The sequence below is a fragment of the Nannospalax galili genome, unplaced genomic scaffold, assembly GCF_000622305.1.
Source record: "Nannospalax galili isolate Female #2095 unplaced genomic scaffold, S.galili_v1.0 scaffold227, whole genome shotgun sequence".
NCBI classification, from domain to species: domain Eukaryota; kingdom Metazoa; phylum Chordata; class Mammalia; order Rodentia; family Spalacidae; genus Nannospalax; species Nannospalax galili.
Window position 1 is genome coordinate 9,954,789 of NW_008360303.1, and position 9,327 is coordinate 9,964,115.

Consider the following 9,327-nt stretch of genomic DNA (forward strand, 5'->3'; position numbering starts at 1 on the left):
AGGTGTACAGACAAGATGTTTTTGGAAAGGACTCCAATAATCTTAAGAATTGACAAAAAGGGACTACAAGGGATTAAAAATCTTCTGCACCACAAAATAAACTGTCAGCAAAGTGAAGAGACATTGTATAAAGTGGGAGAAAATCTTGGCCAGCTATACCTCAGACAGGGGGCTAATATCTAGATTATATAAAGAACTGCAAAAGTTAAACACTCTAAAATCAAATGTCTCAATCAATAAATGGGCCAATGAACTGAACAGACTATTCTCAAAAGAAGAAGTACAAATGGCCAATAAATACTTGAAAAGTCATTCTACATTTTAAAAAATATTTTATTTATTATTTTTATTTTATGTGTATGTGTTTATTGCCTGCATGTATGCAAGTGTACCCGTGTCATGCAATACGTGCAGAGGACAGAAGAGGCTGTCAGATCCCCTGGAACTAGAGTAACAGACAGTTGTTAGCTGCCATGTGGGTGCTGGGATTCGAACCCAGGTCTTTGCAAGAATAGTCAGTGTTCTTAACTGCTAAGCCATCTCTCCAGCCCCCATTCTATGTTTTTAGTCATCAGAGAAATGCAAATTATAACGACTTTAAGATTCCATATCACAGGGATGAAGAAATGATTCAGCAGTTAAGAGCACTGACTACTCTTACAGAGGACCCAAGTTTGGTTCCCAGCACCCATGTGGTGGCTGACAACTGTCAGTAACTCCATTTCCAGGGGATCCAATGCCCTCTTCTGGCTTCCAAGGACATTGCATAACATAGGTGCACTTACATACATATGGGCAAAACACTCATACACTTAAAAACAAAAAAAAAATAGTTTTTTAAAATCAATTCCATATCACCCCAGTCAGAATGGCTATTATCAAAAAAATAAATGAGAGCCGGGGGATAGCTCAGTCAGTAACGTACTTGCCATGAAAGTGTGAGGATCTGAGCTCAGAGTTCCAGCACTCAAGTGAAAAGATGGGATAGTAGTGTACACCTGCAATCTCAGCACTGATAGTAGAGACAGGAGGATCCCTGGGGCTTGCTGCCAGACAGTCAAGCCAAATTGCAAATTGGAGGGCTCCAGGTTCAGTGAGAGACCCTGTTTCAAAATGTAAGGTGGAAAGCAATTGAGGAAGACACTCAGTGTTGACTTCTGTACCACACATGCATGCCACCCCCCCCCGCACATGCGCATATACATGCACATGCCCACACATAGAAACAAGAAAATAAATGATCCCAAATGCTGGTGAGAATATGAGGAAAGAGGAACTCTAATTCACTACTGGTGGAAATGTAATCTAGTTCAGCCACTATGGAGACCATTATGGAGGATTCTCAGAAAACTAAAACTAGAATTATCATATGACCCAGCTATATCATTCAGAGTAATATACCCAAAGGATCCTCAGTCCTACCACAGAGATACTTGCACATCCATGTTTATTGCTGTATATTCACAATTACTAAGAAATGGAACTAGCCTAGATGACCATGAACAGACGAATGTATAAACGAATTAGTACATATACACAATGGAACTGTATTCAGCTGTGAGGAAAAATGAAATTCTATTTGCAGGAAAGTGGATAGAATTGGAAATTATTGTCTTAAGTGAAGCATTTCAGACACCAAAAGACAAATACAACATATGTTCTCTCATACACAAATTCTGGAATTGCTTTTACATTAAAAAAAAATGTAGGGGGTGGGGAATATAAGTCATGAAATCATGAGATTGAAAATGAGGTGTCAAGGAAGGGTTGGGCTTGTGGGAGGGGAGGGAACCAGCAGGATTGGGGCAGGACATTAGGGAAGAGGAGTGAGAGAAAAGCATCAACAGAAACAAAGTATGTGGGGATCCCATGGTGAAGCACACTGCATTGTATACTAATCTGAAAAATATAATTACAAAGAAATTAAATAAAAATCCCATCTTTCTGGATTTAACTAAAAACAAACAGCTTGAATTCGCAGCATATTGTATCTATCATCTGTCCATTCATCCACACCATAGGCTTAAAAGCCATGGCCAACCAGCATCACTGTTCCCAGACTGTGGTTTGGAAATGCTATTTCTTATTTTTAAAAAACCCAGCATTTCTTGAAGAAATGACTGTTCCTAGCTCTGAAGTAGAAAATGAACAAGATTAATGTGGAACAGTTTAACATATCAGACATCTAGGGAACGATTACAGACTGTGTGCAGGGCCGTGTCCACGAGGCTTAGCGTCACTTGCATATTCTCTTCTGTTCTGTTCCCACTTCCTTCTGTCAACAGGGATAATTGGAGCTTCAACAAAATAAGAATTCTAGTGACATTAAAAAAGAAAACGAATAGAATGATAAATAACTAAACCATCATCTTGAAACAAGGTAAATAGAAGGAAATAATCAGCCACTTATTTTTGCTTTCATTTAAGAACTATTCACTAGACAAACCAACATATGGAAATGTCTTTAAAAATTATCCCACCCAGTAAAAATAATTAAGAATGGTTGGTGGACTAAAAATGTTTGGTGGAAAATGGATTGTTTCCAGGTTTTTGGCTTTAAATGGGTTGATTCTGTGCTTTGATGTCTCAAAGCTGTTATTAACAAAAGGTAAAAGGATGGAAGAAGCTATATTATGTGAAAACCAACGCTGAAATGGCTAAAATATTGATGTGTTGACACAAACGTGTAACAACAGAAATTGTTATACGTTGTATATCACACACAGCATCTACCTTCAAGCGTTCATGGAATCTGGATTGTTGCCAGGTTTTGATTATATAGATGAAGTAGTCATGGAAATTTGTGTACAAACATTTACATGAAAACATGTTTTCATTTCTCTTAGGTAAATAATTAGAAGTATAATTGTTGCTTTATAGAACATAAATGTTTAACTTTCCAAGAAGCTATTTTCTAAAATAGTGTATCATTTTGCTATCCCACCAGCAGTGTATAAGAACCTTACATTTGTGCTGGTGTTTATCAGTACTTTTAATGATTGTAATTTTTATTTGAATTTCTCCAGCTAATATTGAGACACTGGTAGCAAGTATTTTCATGTATTTATTGAGTGTTCTTAGCTCATTTGTATATGTGAAATAGTCATTCAAATATTTCTTCAGCTTTAAATTGTTTCTCCCTACTGAGTGAATTCAGTTAAAAAACATACTCTAGATATAGCTTTTTCCAGATATATTATAAATATCTTCTCCTTGTTTATGTCTTGCCTCTCCATTTTCTTTTTTATTAAGATTTATTTTTATTTATGTGTGTGTTTGTATGCATGTGTGTGTGTGAGTGTGTGCATGCCACCTATGTGCTGGTGCCTGTGGAGACCAGAAGAGGGTGTTGACTCTTCTGAAGCTAGAGTTACAGGCAGTTGTGTATGAGTGTATTGCCTGCATGTATGTGAGTGCACCAGTGTTGTGCAATGCCAGTGGAGGTCAGAAGAGGGCTTTCAGATTCCCCTGGAACTGGAGTTAAGGATGGTTCATAGCTGCCATGTGGGTGCTGGGAATCGAACCCAGGTCCTCTGTAAGAGCAGTCAGTGCTCTTAACTGCTGAGCCATCTCTCCAGCCCCCATTATTCCCTTATTTTAAATCTCTTTAACATATGACTAGCTCTTTATAGTAATAATAAACCTAATGTGCTCTGGGGTTTATAACAAGTATAGAAGTAAAACAAATGACAAAAATAGAATTAGAGACAGGAAGAGAAACATGGACATATATGGGTTATAGACAAACACACACATATATGTCTATATATAGACATATATATGAAGGTGATTTTATTTATTACCCAAGTGATAAAAGGCATTATTCACATCAACCTTGCTGTTTCACTTCATGTACCCAGTGACAGTTTCTAGATGGTAACAGAAGCTTTGAGCTCAGATAATCTGTAGGTCTGAATGCTTGTTCTCCCCAAGAAAAGCCTAGCAAAGGTACTTTGATCCCAACATATGTCCTTATTTCTGTTCAGGTTCCCTCACATCAGAATCTGATCAAAGAATTTCAGTATTATTTGCTTGTTTAGAAGATAATTTCCAGGATATTGTGAAAGTGTGAAATAAGCCACAAAAAAGCAGTAAAACCAATAAATAGTGAGTTCACAAATAGGTGACCATCATGGGTGTCTAAGGCTAAATAAGAAAATAAGAAAATAGGTGAAACACAGCTCAGAATTGTCACCCTGATAGAACAGAAAGTTGAATTATTTGTTCATCAATTCCCATCCTTAATCATGGAGGGCTGCCTCTCGATGGCTGGTACCCAGGCATTGCTGGTCTGCCCCGTGCCTTCCAGTACATGGAAATATGGTTAATTCACCCTCACTAGACAATTCCTTCAGGCAGAGAGCAACAGGAAGTCATGAATGTATGTGCCAGCCACTGTCAGGTGACTGCCAGGATAAGTGAAGGGGATATGGGTGGAGTGTTAATAGAGTCCTCCTTTCCTGGGAAACAGGAACTCACTGAAATTCATTTTGTTTACCCTAATCAAGCAGACTCACATTAATGTCAACACAGGAGAAGAATAATATAAGTCAGGGACTCACTAATGGGAGCTTGACCTTGGACAAAGCCTTGAAGGGAGAATAGGTATAGCACAGTCTCCAAAGGTTGCTGAATGGACAAAAGTTAAAAAACAGCCTGTAAGCAGACCACATTTTTGGCCTCTTCAGCAAATTCCTTCATGTGACTGCCCACTCTTGGGGTCTGAGGTCCCTGAGGCAGCTGGAGCTTCATAGAAGTTAGACCAATGCCTATTGCACTCATACTAGAAGGGGATGTGGGGGGGGTATGTTTTTTAAGGATGAAAGCCTTTGTCAGAGAGCAGTTGTGGCCACCGTGCTTTCAGCTATTCAAGGGTTTGCCAAGGAGAGAGACAGAGGGGACAAGGAGAGGAATGAGGAGGAGGAAGTAGAGGGATGGGAGGTGGTGGAGAGAGGTTTCTCACCTTATGCACATAGCACAAAGATGTTGGTCATGCCATAGAAAAGTACATGGCCTCAAAGGTCAATTCAGTGCCTGAGAAGATCTTGCCAAAACCCAAACAATATGGTCATCCTAATTTTAACCAAGTCAATCCTTAGAGAAATGGTTCTTAGGATAAATGAATACAAAAGTGGGGACATAGACACTGAAGAATAATTACATGGGTTTCAATTTACCTAGACTTACATGTAATTTACATAATAATTTACATAGATTCACTGTTACCATATCTAAGGTCTAAAGTCTTAAAGTCTAAAGTCAGAAGGATGTCTTCATTTCTGCAAGCAAAGCTAAGTCTTTGCTACAAATTGTCTTCTGATAGAAGGCATTCTGATTTAATTTCCTGTATTCATTCATGCATGAATTCGTTTTTTTTCTCAACCACATCAGCTACTGTTTGTGATACTGAGACGTCACAGTTGTGATCATTAATCTTGGTTGTTAACCTGATTGGATCTGGAGTCAACTAAAAGATATCCCTCTGGGTGGTCCTGTGCAGGTATTTCCAGGAAGGGTTAAAGAAGTAAAGCTCTTTTCTCAGAGTGGGCATCACCCACTCTGGTCTGAGGGAATAAAGAAGAAGTCTGAGGGAAAAGCATGCTGTATGGTTTTATACTTTGTGAGCACATCCACTCTCTTGTGGTTGCTGCTGTTGCTGCTGCCGCTGACATCAGACTTCTTCATCCTTTTAATATGAACCGAAGACCAGCAGCTCTCCTTGGAATCCTCTAGGCCTTCAGAGCCAGATTGGGGCTGCTGAGACACCCAGCCTTGTGGACTGAGCAGTGACTCAGTCTCCCCAGTGTGCAGCTAGACATGCTAGACTACACATTCCATATCACACAAGCCAATCTAATAAATCACCTCTGTGATATATAGCCACACTATCAGTTCTGTTCTAGAGAACACTGACCAATACAATAGTGAACAAAATGGCTGAAGTTCCTACCCTTTCTCTGACTTAAAGTTAACAGGGAGAGATAAATAACGAGCAATCAAGTGGTCACAATGACTAAAGTGTATAATAAATAAAGATTTTAAAAAGATCAAGAATGTGGAAGCGATAGGTTGTTGTGACGGCTTGTTTCATCAGGTAACTTTTGAGCTCTGTCTCTGAAGTAAGAGGGTATCTAGACACCTGTAGAAGAATGTTCCAGACAGTGAGACAGCCAGATGTAGATGCCCCCAGGTAGGAACACAATTGATAAGCTCAAAACAAATGAGGAGACCAAGAGCAAATATAGAGAAGTTGTAGGGGAGAGGTCAGGGGTGTTGCTAGGTAACATTAGGGAACTTGCAAAGCACACAGCTTCTGACAGTGACAAAACTTGGTGACTGAGTGACATTTGAAGCCATTGGGCAATCTCTGTGAAACAGCAGAGTCTTAGACCAGACCAGAGTGATAGCTGTGGGGATCATGAGAAGGCGCTGAATTGGGACATATTTGTAGCAGAATCACAAGACTAGTACATACAAATATAGAGTAAAGAGAGCAAGAGTCAAGGTTGAATCTGCATTTGACCCAAGTAATTGAAAAGATAAAGATAAAAGTTTCCTTTTCTAACATGGGGGGACCAAGGGAAGCAGCTTGGGAGTAGCAGAAATCACATCTTTGGTTCGGGCCATAGTAAGTTTGAGATGTCTCTTAGAGCCACTGTGGTCAAAAGCTAATTGCCAATGCAATGCTATTAAGAGGTGGGACTTTGGGGAGGGGTGATATCATGCACCAGCCTATTGTCATCTGATAAAACAAACCAGGGACTACTTTTTAAAATTTCCATGCCATCTCTCAAATCACCATACTGGGAACCAAGGTTCCAGCATGTGAATTTTTGGGGGGACACATTCATCCCATATCCAACTGCGAGCAGGCCAGGAGAGCTGTCATCCTCATGAATGGGACTGGCACCCTTACAAAAGGGGCCCAAGGGAACTACCTCACATCAACCATCTGCAAGGAACAGGTGTCCCCAGACACTACATCTTGTACTAACTTGAATCTAGAATTGTGAGAACTAATTTCTGTTATTTGTAAATTGTCTAAGCTAAGGTATTTTGCTATAGAAGTTTAATGAAATGGAGACAGAAATCCATGGGACCTTGCCAAGCAGGCAACTGGCTAAGCATCTGGAGTTCTAGGACAAAAAGAATGAAAATGGGCCACGGCCGCCACCGCAGCCTAGTGGATCGGTAACAAGACCCACCATTTGCCTTCCCCCTCCTCGGACTTGTTCCAACAACCTGTTAAAACATGGTGGATTACTACGAAGTTCTAGGCATACAGAGACTTGCCTCACCTGAGGATATCAAAAAGGTGTATGGGAAACAGGCACTTAAGTGACACCGGATAAAAATCCTGAGAATAAAGAAGGAGAGTGAAGATTCAAACAAGTAGCTGGGGCCTGCGAGGTGTTATCAGATACTAAGAAGCAGGATATCCAGGACCAACAGGGCAAAGGATTGGATGGAGGAGGAGGAAGTCACACTGACAGTCCGTTTGAGTTTGGCTTCATATTCTACAACCCAGATGACGTCTTCAGGGAATATTTTGGTAGAAGGGAACCGTTCTCATTTGACTTTTTGAAGATCCATTTGATGAGGCTTTGGGGAACCGAAGGGGTCCCAGAGGAAGCAGAACCCGAGGCAAAGGCTCATTTTTCTCCGCCTTCAGTGGATTTCCGTCATTTGGAGGTGGATTTTCTTCATTCGATACAGGATTCACTTCTCGTTTGGGTCACTGGGTCACCGGGCGTCACTTCCTTCTCTTCACGTCGTTTGGCGGCAGTGGGACAGGTAACTTCAAATCAATATCAACTTCTACTAAACAGGTAATGGCAGAAAAAATCACTACAAAGAATTGTGAAGGGGCTGGAGAGATGGCTCAGCGGTTAAGAACACTGGTTGTTCTTGTAGAAGACCCAGGTTCGAATCCCAGCACCCACATGGCAGCTAACAACTGTAACAACTATCTGTAACCCCAGTCCCAGGGGATCCAACAGCCTCTTCTGACCTCCTCTAGTGTTGCATGACACCGGTGCACTTACCTACATGCAGGCAATACACACGTATACATAAAATAAAAATAATAAATAAAATGTTTAAAAAAGAAAAAAAAAAGAATTGTGAAGAATGGTCAAGAGAGAGTAGAAGTTGAGGAAGACGGCCAGTTAAAGGAGCTTAAATGGTAAGGAGCAGCTGCTATGCTTGGATAACAAGTAATTCAAGAATGTTAATAACAAGCACCATCTGAGGATGAACACAAATATTTTTTGAAGATTTCAAATGAATTCAACTTCAGTATAACTGTACCTAAAGCATTTATAAACAGTTCATCAGAGCCCCTTTTTGTCTTCAAAATTGTTGTAATCTCTGTGTGCACTTGGCTTCTTTAAAAATGTAATCCCAGGTGAGCCTGTGACTCTTGAGTAGTGCTGGGAGAAGACTGGTCTCTTAACACCAGCATGGATCTGCTTCAGTTGTGTTGATGTGAGCCCTAGCATCAGCCTCTGTGAAGTTAACCTTGCAAGGAGGAATATTCTACGGAAGTATTTCGGTTCTCTCAGTGTTTGGAATGACAGTTATTTTGGCATCAATGATAATACATTCCTGGTTTAGTATAAATTAAGGATGTTTTCTAGTTCTGACAACTGTTTAAATATACAATGTTAAGCAAAGGTTTAAAACACTGGTAAATTGGGTCTTAAATGTAAATTAAGGAATGATATTTAAAGCTATGCACTAGAAGGAATCACCAAGAGAGGTGGGTGTAGTCACGGAAGAGAAAAGTTCCCCAGCTGTGCTTCCCTAGCAGCCACAGGGGTAGAAGAAATTTAAGCAAGAACTGCGTAACATAACAGGGGCTGTGGGGGGAAGGTACAGAGTGATTGATTATATCAAGGGCTGCTTATGGGACAGGCAAGAGGATGATTGAAAACTGAACCCTGCATTTCACACCAACATCCCTGGAATATTAGAGATCTTGACCAGTAAGGGGTAGCATAGGCTGCTTTCCTGAAAGTAGGTGTATTTATGTATGAAAAGGATTCAGAGCCTGAAAATGAAGATGAAAACTTTATGAAAAAGGAAAAATAGACAAACTCAATAACTATATGCAAGACCCCTTACTTCCTTTGGCCTCAGAGCAGAGTATTACCAAATAAAAGGTTGGTACCTAACCTAAGTTTTCTCTTGTGAATAATGGAATTCTTTTTTTTTTAGCTTTTCAGTAAGCTCACTTTATGAGAAATTTCCAACATTTTTGCCAATATCTTGTGTGATTAGAGCACATCAATACATTTAGAATGCATTCATAAAGATATTTATCAG

The 9,327-nt window shown here is 40.0% G+C and overlaps 1 pseudogene; it reads left to right on the forward strand.

Annotated features, from left to right (window-relative positions):
* Positions 1–7,252: 7,252 nt before the first annotated feature.
* On the forward strand, positions 7,253–8,220 carry LOC103726667 (annotated as a pseudogene).
* Positions 8,221–9,327: the final 1,107 nt, after the last annotated feature.